The sequence below is a fragment of the Heteronotia binoei genome, chromosome 5, assembly GCF_032191835.1.
Source record: "Heteronotia binoei isolate CCM8104 ecotype False Entrance Well chromosome 5, APGP_CSIRO_Hbin_v1, whole genome shotgun sequence".
Classification (NCBI taxonomy): Eukaryota; Metazoa; Chordata; class Lepidosauria; order Squamata; family Gekkonidae; genus Heteronotia; species Heteronotia binoei.
Genome location: NC_083227.1, coordinates 103,123,270 through 103,135,485, shown reverse-complemented (window position 1 = coordinate 103,135,485; position 12,216 = coordinate 103,123,270).

Genomic DNA, 12,216 nt, shown 5'->3' with positions numbered 1-12,216 from the left:
TGAGGCTGCAGAAGCTACTTTCTCGCCTTTTGCATTGACAGCCGTATACTTCCGAATAGCTATTCGGCAGTATACGGCGAGCCGTATTTGGCTGCCGCATAATAGGCTTCAATGGGAATCGGCTACAGTGGTGATTCGGCTGTATATACGGTTCAGCCGAACCGAATGCACACCCCTATCCTAGACTCCACTGGGGAAACAGCTTTTGGCCAGTTGAAAATACAGGGGCTTTTCAAATGGGAGTTAGTTGATTTATTTGCAATGGGCTTTTAACTGAGTTGGTTGGAAGTGTGTTTGTTCATCAGTACCCAATAGTGGAATTTATTTAGTGGGTTTCCCTATTGTTTAATTATTAGATCTCAAGTAAGTGGGCTTCCAAAAAAGAAAAGTTGGCAACTTGCATCAACAACTTGAGCTGAACTTGTATTTTTTGCTCCTATTGGCTGGTTTGATGGATCCAAATCCCTGCATCCAGCTAGGCTATTATCCAAGCTATTGATGTTCCTGGAGGCCTGGGGAAAGAGGAAAGCCAGTGGGCTGCATGTTGATTAAATGTACAGGTCAAGCAGCTGGATAACAAGAGCAGACCCTTTCACTGAAGTCAGTGGGTTCATACATGGCAAATTGAAGCAAAGCTAAATGGCTGAAATTGTTCTTCTTCCTGGGTTATATCTTCACTGACCAGTGTAACTCCAAGAAGAAGGAGGTTTTTATACCTTGCTTTTATCTACCTTAAGGCTGGGCCCTAACCAGCAGTTTGAGATAACACAGGGAGGGTCCCCAGATGGATTAAAAAATCAAGCCTAGACATGAACATCTGGAGACTGCCCGGCTCCCATACTCACCCCATCCTAGGGCTGCCAAGTTCCTGCCAGGGGCAGAGGATCCCTTGGTTTGGCGGGCCCCAACTTGGCAGCAGGGAGGAACCCCCCCTCCGAAAGAGTCTCGTTGCTGCGTGGTGTGTGCGGCACCCAAAAGTGACATATCGTGCTGAGCACATTGCATGGGGATAATCTAGGAATTTGTGAGAAACCCTATGGTTTCATGGGGGGATGCTCTAGCAATTTGGGGGGAAACTCTATGGTACCCCAAATTCCTAGAGGACCTCAGCACAAAACCATAGAATTTTCCACGAATTCCTAGAGTGTCCCTGCACAATGTGCCCAGTGCAATATATCACTTCCAGGTGACATCATTGTGCTGTGTGCACTGTGCATGCACAAAAAAAGTCTCCTGCCGGCAGCTGCAGGGAACTTGGCAACCCTACTCTGTCTTCCTACTCTATCTTCCAGTGTTGTAGAAGTGCCTGAAAAAGATGGCCAGAGAGTGCCTGGGAGAGTGTCTGACCACTCCTCTGGGACATGTGCAGTCTGTCCCTGTCCTGGCAGCAGACCGTGTGCAGTCTGACTGCCTCCAGGGTGCTTTTCTTTATGCAATCTTATTTCGAGATGAGAGGCTGCTGTCCCAAGCTGCTGGTCTGGACCCAGCCTAAGAAATGTCAAAATGGCTTACAATCATATTCCATTCCTCTCCCCACAACAGGCACTTTATGAGGTAGGTGTGGCTGAGAGAGTACTGAGAAAACTGTGACTGGTCCAAGGTCACCCAGCAGGCTTTATGTGGAGGAGTGGGGAATCCAACCTGGTTCTCTAGATTAGAGCCCACCACTTTTAACTTCTATACCACACTGGCTCTTCCATCTTCCTTGTCCTCAGAGGGTCAACTGGTGAGCACTCAGGTTTGGGAATGTACTCCCAAAGGAGGCCTGGGGCTCTTCCACATTCTCATTTTCATTTTGTGTGTGTGTCCCTACTGCTTCATCCACCCTCCCCCATTTTTTGACTCTTCTAGTCATCAAGTTGCCGTTACATTGCTGTATGTCCAGCATATCTTCTTGCAGATTTAAACTGTAGGGTTTTATGCCAGACATAAAGCTAGTTCATTACCATCCGAATTGTTTAATATAGGTTGTTAGGAAAACTAACATGTTTTTCTCATTCCATAAACCATGTAAAACAGAATTCTCTATGAGAGCTACATCTCAGTCCAGACTAGATTTGCCAACCAGCTCTGTGTTGGGAAATATCTAGAGATTTTTGAGGAGTCTGAGCAAATTGGGGAGGGAATGGATCTCAGCAGCCTCCAAAGCAGCTACCTTCTCCGAGGGCTGGATCTAGGGGGGGGCAGAGGGGGTTGCTTGCTCCGGGTGCCAACGAAGGGGGGCCCCCAAATTGGATATGGAGTCCATCATATAAGATAGAATGGCCCATAAGGGGGCGTCATTTTTTTTAATTTTGCCCCCCCTCAAAGAACATGAAGATCCGGTCCTGCCTTCTCCAGGGGAACTGATCTCTGTTGTTTGGAGATCAGTTGGGGGGCAGGGGGGTTGAGGGAGAGCTCCCAAAACTGCAGGGAATCTGCAGGGAACTCACCCCTACAAAACCCCCAAGTCGCAAAAGGATTGGGGTAGGGGGTCCCTGTCTGTGGGCTCCTCAAAAGGCCCATTATGCTGGGGAAAGCCCTATTAGCCACTTCCCCCACTGTAATGATCATGGGAAAAGTGGCTCTGGGGAGCAAGGGGTTTTGGGGAGAGCCCCCAAAACTGCTGTGCAGCTTCAGGGCACTGTCCCACACAAAACCCACAAGGCCAAAAAGAATTGGACCAGGGGGTCCAATTCCTGGGGCACCCAAAGCCAAACCTAACCACGTCAGAGAATCTCTATAGGACCCCAGTGCACTAAATTCATCTATCTACTCTATATGCACCCTGGCACTAATATAAACCCAGTTTCCAACTTCAGTGCCACACAAAACACAATCTGATCAAGGTCCGGGCTGCAGCAAACCCAGATGCCAGCTCTCCAGCCCTGCCCCAAACAAGATGGGGAGAGCTGGCCAAGCACACCAACCATGCTGGTTCTGGGTCTCTCACCCACATGCCAGCTTCCCTGCTACAGAACATACAATCTACAGATGCCAGCTCTCCAGCCCTGCCCCAAACAACATGGGGAGAGCTGACCAAGCACACCAACCATGCTGGTTTTGAGTCTCTCATGCACATGCCAGCTTCCCTGCCACAGAACACACAATCTACAGATGCCAGCTCTCCAGCCCTGCCCCAAACAACACGGGGAGAGCTGGCCAACCACAACAAGCCTGCTGGTTCTGGGTCTCTCACTCAGGTGCCAGCTTCCCTGCCACAGAACACACAATCTACAGATGCCAGCTCTTCAGCCCTGCCCCAAACAACATAGAGAGAGCTGGCCAAGCACACCACCCACAAGCCCAAAGCACAACAACCAGACCAGGTAGGCTAGGCACTGAGGCCACAGGAAGATGGCAGGGAAAAAGGCCAACAAGCACAACAACCAGACCAGATAGACACTCAGGCCACAGAAAAATGGCCTGTGCCAAGGAACCAAAGCAGGCTACCAGAGACCCAAAACAGCAGAGCAGGGCAAAAATAATTTTAACAAACTAGGCAGTGCAATAAAATTATAAAGTGATTAAAACAAACAATCCAGGCCAGGCCAGGCCAGGACAGAGCCACCCCCAATCCCCCCCAGCAACCCCACCCCCAAAACACAAAACCACCCAGACACCTACCCAAAGCAAGAGGAAAACAGAAGGTTTGCTAAAAGATAGAACAAAAACCTGCTTATAAAAATTCCCTAATCCCCTTCCCCACAATAAGGAAAAAAAGGAAGGATCTCACCCAGTCAAATGCTGAAGTCCAGGTCCAGGATTCAGGATCCAGATCATCACACCAGCCCACAGAGAGCAGAGCAGCAGAGCACTTTGCCAAAGCAGAAGAGGCTCAACACCAGCTCACAGTCTCTCTATGGCAACAGGAACAGCAATGGAGTCCAGGGGGCAAGAGATGATAAATACCCTCTCTCTGACCATGGACAGAACAGAACAGTTTGAAAATAAATTGTTCTGTTCTCTGATTGGCTTGAGGGTGAAAACATGCAATTCCATTGGAGAATTGCAGTTTTCCCCTTCCCCCTGCTGTGCACAACAGAAACAGCCCTGCAGGGTGCTGCAAAGCCACAAAGTTGCACTTTGCAGAAATGCATGCCTCTGATTGGTCAGAGGCCTTCTTCCTCTCCCCCTCACCCCAGCCAGAGGTGGGAAAAGGCCAGGGAAAGGCAATCACAGACTGCCTTTTGTCTTTCCCTATTGTTTTCAATGGAAGGAACAGCTTTACCAAATATTTCCAAATAATAGCGTAAATATTCAGAAATTAGATATTCGGAAATACAAAATAGGCTCGAAAGCCTATACAGAATACCTATTTCCAAATATTTACTGAAATGACTCTATTAGGTGAATATTCGGTAAACCTTTTTCCGAATTGACAGCCCTAGTCCCAAAGTGGGGAGTAGTTCTCCAAGATTTCAGGAGAGGGTATTATCTCCAGCCACCACCTGGAGATAATTATATATTTTATATTATCTGTTTGTTGCATATATGATCCTGATACTGCATGGTTTTATACTTATGTAATACCATGACTCAGAGTGGTAAAACTGCAGTACTGAGGTCTGAACTCTTTGCTCACGACCTGAGTTCGATTCCGGCAGAAGTTGGATTCAGGTAGCCGGCTCAAGGTTGACTCAGCCTTCCCTCCTTCTGAGGTCGGTAAAATGAGTACCCAGCTTGCTGGGGGGAAAGCGTAGATGACTGGGGAACGCAATGGCAAACCACCCAATAAAAAGTCTGCTGTGAAAACATCGTGATGTGACATCACCCCACAGTCGGAAATGACTGGTGCTTGCACAGGGGACCTTTCCTTCCAATACCCCAGGGGTGGCCAATGGTAGCTCTCCAGATGTTTTTTGCCTACAACTCCCATCAGCCCTAGCCAGCATGGCCACCCCTGCAATACCTTATTCTGCATTATGTAACATATCATCTAATGCATTAGGCTTTCCCCCCTCCCCAGATTTCTATAATCCAAGTCCTATTTCAGGGCCTGTTCTATTGCTTATTTAATCTCACTCTTCCAGCTTGAGTCTCAGTGAAACAGGCAAATCCTAAATACATAAAATGTCCTCCTGTTTTCTTCATGGATTGCTCCTTTGACCTTTTATTGATTGGTATTGGTTTTCTGAAGTTATATCATTGTTATTGTTAGCTGCTCTACAAGGTCTTTTTGATGAAAGGTAAAATAAACATTTTTTAGATAAATGCAATAAATTAATGTTGATGGAGCTTCCTCCAGAGCAGCTGCCTTCCTTTCTCCCCTCCTTCTACCACAAAAGTTAGTGTACACCGGGTCTTTGCTCCTTCTCTTCTCTTTCATCACACATCTTGCACTGCATTGTAGTTGTGTGGTTTGGGTCCGCAAGGAAGGGTATCAGGCAGCCCTCAGTAAGCATGGAAGCTCCCACTGAGGTAGTTAAAAAGTCTGGATTTGTTTCCAAGAAAAACAGGAAAATTGCTTTACAAATATCATTTGAATAATATCAGTTTCAGAGAACAGAAAGCCTTAAATTGCCTAATCTGGCAAACGTCTTCAAAATAACGTTTTGCTTAATGATAATGCATTTTCTCAGATGATAAGCACAGTGCCATATGAAGTTTTGCTTATTAAAAAAAAACAACTGTACCACAAAAATGAGGATGGCAGTAAGCTACATATGTTATGCAAGGCTGGTCCTCAGTGTTGTTTTACTTTCAAGATGTACAGTGGATAACAGTTGCATAACTTGAATTTAACTGTCTTCAGAACGACCATTTGTTTTGCATATACTCAAATAACACAGTTTAGAAAAGTTAAGTTTAATTTCAAATATGAATTAGCAGAAGTAGTTTTATTTTTTAAAGTGATTTCACAAATAGCACTGACTTCAGTTTCTTAGTTCCAGAGGAACACGTTAACTATTTAGAGAAGAAGCCTAACCATAAAACACAGGTCCTGCATGCAGAAAGTCCTAAATTCCATTTCTGGCATCTCTAATTAAAAGAGGACTGAGGTCCTAGGGCTGAGATCTTAGAGAGCTATTGCCCATACTGGGACCTGTGGACCAACAATCTAACAGAAGGCAGGACATAGGGTTGCTAACCTTCAGGTGTTGGCTAGAGATCTCCCTCATTACAACTGAACTCCAGGCAACAGAGATCAGTTCACCTGGAGAAAATGGCTGCTTTGTGGTTGGACTCCACTGAAGTTTCTCCCCTACCCAAACCCTTTCTGCCTAAGTTTGGTGTAGTGGTTAAGTGCGCGGACTCTTATCTGGGAGAACCAGGTTTGATTTCCCACTCCTCCATGTGCATCTGCTGATGTGACCTAGGGTCAGCCAGAAGTTCTCTCAGAGCTGTTTTGCTCAAGAGCATTTATAGGAGAGCTGTCTCAGCCCCACCTATCTCACATGGTATCTGTTGTGGGGAGGGGAAGGAAAAGGAGATTGTAAGCCACTCTGAGACTCCTTCAGGTAGCAAAGGGTGGGATATAAATCCAATCTCCTCCTCTTCTTTAAATTAAGTACCACAGTTTTCCTTCCTCACACTCAAATTTTGTGGCAGCATCTGAGCAGGAAAAATAACTTGTGGGTGGAATTGCTTCCTGGCACCCTTATGTTATTGATGAAAACCAGCCCCTTTATCACAATGCAGAGGAAAACATTTAAGCAAACAAAGCATCAAGAAGACTGACTGGAGAGATAGGAAAGAGTCTTTTGTGATCAAAGTATAATTGCCTTAATTCATCATGTTTAATTTGCACTAAACTGAGGATAGAGTGAGAATGGCATAACAAATTACTGCTGCAATATGCCTAACAAGTTTGGGATTCAATCATTGCTCTTAGGAAAGGGTGGGCATTAATGAACACTCTGCACCCCCACATTCAACTATTGGCAAGACATGAGATTTCAGCAAATACAAAGCCTAACTCTTTCAGGCATGATTCCTCCCAGCAGTGCTCATTGTGTCAAAGTAACTTAATTGCAAAGAAAGAATTTGTCTAGCAGGTGTTTCTATTTGCAGTACTGGACAGATTCTTTATTTGAGACATAAAGGCTGGAAACACGAAATTGCTTTTTCTCGTATAACTTTTGTCCTACTGAAATCACGATTAGGTTCCAGAGTGAGAAAAAGATACTGGGTAATTTCTTGATGAGCTCCTGGAAAATAGCCTAGTTGGTTGAGGCTTAGGACTTAATTGGAGCAGGAATTGTTATCTGATGACAGTCACACAAACATGCACACAGCTGGTTGTCCTGGTCCTATAATATGTATCCCAAGAAGTATCTAAGTATGTACTGTGGAGCTACAGTCACAAGTGTGGTTGATGGAAGTTGATCTGTAAAGGTAGCTAATCAGTGGCACCCCAATCCAGCCCTTATTGAAACAAATTTCTGCAATCATTCATAAAATTCAACTTAGTGAAGAAATAGCCTAAATACCGAGCTATTCCAGAAGGTAGATATTATAAGATTTTCTTGTGGGCTGTGGGGAGAATTGTCTAGAAGCCTACATACCCCTGAAAGTTGCTTCACGGCATGCTAAACCATGGGATTCGCTGGATCCATATTTAGAACCTTGACAAATTATCACTGTCTCAGTATTGGAAACTCAGGAGACTGAGGAAGAATCGCACTGCTACAACACCAACCCTAAATCAGACTTTTCCCTGCAGCCACTGTGGCCGGACCTGCCTGTCCCGCATTGGTCTTGTCAGCCACCAGCGAGCCTGCAGCAGATGTGGACTATTGCACCCTTCTTAAATCTTCGTTCGCGAAGCCAAGCCGAGAGAAAGTATTGGAAATAATTTTTTACCAGCCCTTCCTTTTGTGCCTTAGGGAAATAAATTATTCTGGAGATACTACTCAATCACAGAATTTGCCTACAGAAATTTTAACACAGGCAGATGTGGTTTGTTCAGCCTACAGGTAATGTCACCAAAATAGTTATAAATGTCACCAAAATAGTTATAAATACTTTTGCCCTAAGTAAAGGGCAAAAGGAAAGAAAAAAAGAACGTTGGATTTTGAACATATTTGCTTAAATCAAAACAACTGATTTGTCTTCATTAACATTCCAATTTCTGAAAGGTTTTACACTTGAACCCAGCCCCGTAGCCAGGATTTGAAGAATTGGGGGCCCTAACTTTTTTCAGGGGGCACATAGTGGCCCCAACCTCCATGGCCTTCTCTCCAGCTTGCTGCCATACAGCCTCCCCCTTCCCCACAGCTGACCCAAGCTGATGCATTTCCACCCCTCTTCTAGTAGCTCTGGTGGGGAGCCACTCAGAGGTTTAGATACGTGCTGCACGGTCTCCTGCCCTTACCTGTAGCATGACCCAGCTAGGCAAGCCTGGCGGGACAAGGGGTGGTGGTGGAAGGCACCACCAAGTCGCAACTGACTTCTGGGGCTACAAGACCTCCAATTTGGATTTCTTCCTGTCAGAGGGCGAGCTGAGGCTGCCCAGGCACAGCTCCCACCCTTGCTAGGGTGGCCAGCGAGACCAGGCCAGAAAACCCCGGCAGGTGAACATCACCTCTCCACTGACCCCCAGCCCCAGACTGCAGCCGGAACCTCCACTTGTGTGCGCCAGCCTACCCTACCCTGCCCTGTCTGCAATGGAGCCATCTGCCTCCTACCCCCACCACCCCACTTGAGGGCCAGAACGGCCTCTTCTTGCAGGCACCCTCTAGCCCAACGTCAGCCCAATGTGGAGCTTAACGTTCAGTCCTGGGCGCTGAAAGTGCTCCTGTTGTTTCTGCTTGCTGAGGGGTCAGCGATTTCTTCCAGCCCCTAAGCAAGCAGAAGCAACACCCAACTTAACTTTCAGTCCTGGGCTCCAAAAGTGCCCTGTTGTTTCTGCTTGCTGAGGGGTCAGAGATTTCTTCCAGCCCCTAAGCAAGCAGAAGCAACTGTGTATGATCACGTCCCCTAAGCAAGCAGAAGCAACAGTGTAGGATGATGGCAGAATGGAGACGGATACAGCCGAGGCACTGGAGGCTGGTTAGGGGCTCCAAGTCAGGGGGCCCTGCCTAGCAGTCAGGGGGCTGTGCCCCCACAGGCCCCCTCGTAGCTACAGGCCTGCTTGAACCTTTAGGTATACTCTCTCTTTCTCTTTCTCTCTCTCTTTCTCTTTTACTACTGACCATATTTTATTCCTGCTACATGACAATGACTGATCACATAAGAACAATTATTTATTAAGAACTTTATTAAGGGGTTTATAATGGAGAATAGAGCCCTTTGTACCTAGAATGGAACAAAAACAGGTCCATATGGAGAGAAAATTACTTGCTGAATTTTAGGAGGCCAATTCTTGTTTCCTGATGCCTTATTGCATGGTTACTTGATGACTGGTAGTGAAACATGAATAGATTTCACTGTATCTCACTGTATAAGGTGACGTGTCTGTAGTGGTGAAGTGTCTGTAGAGCTTGTTCATACATGCAACTCATCTAGGGTTTCCAGGTCCCTCTGAGCAGCCAGAGGAAGGTGGGGAGTGCACTTACCAGGAGCAGGGAGGATTGCCTGCCATTTCAGCAAAATGGCTACATGACCTGGAAGTGACATAGGCAGGCATGTCGGGGACATTACCTTCTACCATAGAGTTTTTACCCCAAAATCAGAGCCTTGCCCCCAACATCCCTGATGTGCCAACATCACTTCCAGGCTGTGTAGGCAGTTTGCTTTAATTTCTGGTGTTCCTCCATTGGAGGGATAATTACGCCCCCCCCCCCGGCAGCAGAGACCCCCACCCCCCTATCTGGCATCCCTAAAGTCATCACTTAATGTTAGAGTACTCAATCCATGAATATGCATGTGTAAATTCAAGGTTCAATTCAAGGTTCTAGTTGTCACATACAAAATGCTTAATGAGCTTGGACCTAAATCCTTGCAGAATCACCTCTCCTGCTATGCTTCACGGTGATAGCTTCATTCATTGGAGCAAAGCCTTCTAAATGTGTCACTGGAAAACAGGTAAGATTGGCAGCTGCCCATTCATGTGCATTCTCAGTGGTGGCTTCCACCTTGTGGAACAGTCTGTCCAAAGAGTCCAGGAAGGCTTCCACACTTCTTTCATCCCACAGAATTTTCAAAACAATAATACTCTAGAGGGTGTTCTTAAACAAAGATTAGAAATGTAGAAGAATGGCAGCCTAGGTGGGCATCATAGTAATGGAATAGAATGTAATCCATTAAAACTATTGTTGTAGGTATCACCTGTTTTTACTGTATTGTTTTATAATTTATAATCTACCTATACTTTTTATAGCATACCTCACTTTAGAGAGTTCACTGCTTATATCTATATATCTAATTCCCAAATGTGCCCCCTGTCTGCGGATATCTAAATCCACATGTAGGGGGCACATTTACCCTAAACATGTTTCAGCAAAGTTGGGGGAATCCCTAAGTTTGCAGAAAAACCTGACAATTAAAACCAACACTGGGGTTTAAACTCTCCCCAAATAAAAATGTGTTGCCTGTACATGGGCAGACAATGTATTTACCTTTAACAGTCCTGGCAGCTCCTACCTGGAGCCGTGCCAGGTGAGTCACTGGAAGAGGGGGCCTTGGTGAGCCACCCAGAACAGCTCTGGGCAAGCTGCCAAAAGAGATGTGTGGGGAGACTCTTCTGGTTCAGTTGGAACTACTCCAGGTGAGCCACAGAGAGGGGGGGAGACACTGCTGGCTCACCCAGAACCTGCCAAGTGTGGCTGAGGGGGAAACCACGGTGTGTGTGGGGAAAACAGACAGCGAGAAAAGGAGAGAGTGATGGGGTGAGGGGCAGAAATAGAGGAATGAGCTAGGGGCAGAAAGAACGAAAACGAAAGTGATTGGGGTAGAATGTGTAACAGACCCAAGGTTACCCAGCAAGGTTCCCTGGCATAAGTGGGATTTAAACCTGGGTCTCCCAGATCCTGGTCTGACACTCTAACCACAATATGATACTGGTTCTCAATTACTGTAGGCATAAGATATATTATATCGCTGGAATGGGGTCAGGGAGGAAGTTCAAACAGAGTATGATTCATCTGACACGTATCCATCAGGTCAATAGGGTTTTTTCTTCAGCCTTTAGGCAAGAAGCAGAACTGAGTAGCTGTTAATTTTAGTGTTTTTTTCCGTTTCATTTGACATCTTCTGTAGGCAGACTTGAATGATAAATTACTTAATTTTTTGACAATCACTACATATAAGTGAACTTCAGAAGCTCGTATCAGATAAGTATCTGGAAGCACCTGGAAGATAAGTGGATTGCTCATGTGCTCTGGCAGGGACAACTGCTTTCAGATTTGGAATGGAAAGGAATGGGGTGGGGGAGTTGTTAAGCACTGTGTGGTTGCTAAGCAGTGTGTAGAAATGCTCATTATATGACTTGGTCACTAGGTGGCACTATCATTAGTTGTTGCTATTAGGCTTGAGCTGAGAATTTCTGTTTCCTCTGATATACAAAGAAGATGGCTACCATCCTGACTGGAGTTTTTTGAGAAGTCCATGACCAGTGGATCTCTTAGGTTCTTAAAATCACTACAAAGCTTGTGTTCCTGTGCAAGACACTTGGTCACTTCTTTGAGCCAACAGTGGGGTTTTTTGAGGGGTGGGTGGTTTTTTAAAAAAAATTGATGCCGATAAATGTTTTATTCCATTTATATACCACCTTTCTACCCAGTGGGGCTAGAAGCGGCAGAATGTGAAGCTGGATCTCCCAGCTCTTAGTACACCATGCTAACACATACACAATGCTGACTCTACCTCTACACTTACAGTCATCGTGGAACCAACTGGGAGGTATCTAATGGCATCATATTTCTGTCCCTGTATCCATTCTAGGGTTGCCAAGTCCAATTCAAGAAATATCTGGGGAGTTTGGGGGTGGAACCAGGAGACTTTGGGGGTGGAGTAGGGTTGCCAAGTCCAATTCAAGGAATATCTGGGGACTTTGGGGGTGGATCCAGGAGACTTTGGGGGTGGAGCCAAGATCAAGGCTGTGACAAGCATAATTGAACTCCAAGGGAGTTCTGGCCATCAAATTTAAAGGGATGGCACACCTTTTCAATTCCTTCCTTCCATAGGAAATAATGAAGAATAGGGGCACCTTCTTTTGGGGCTCATAGAATTGGACCCCCTGGTCCAATCTTTTTGAAACTTGGGGGGTATTTTGGGGAGAGGCACTAGATACTATACTGAAAATTTGGTGCCTCTACCCCCCAAAACAGCCCCCCCCAGAGCCCCAGATACCCA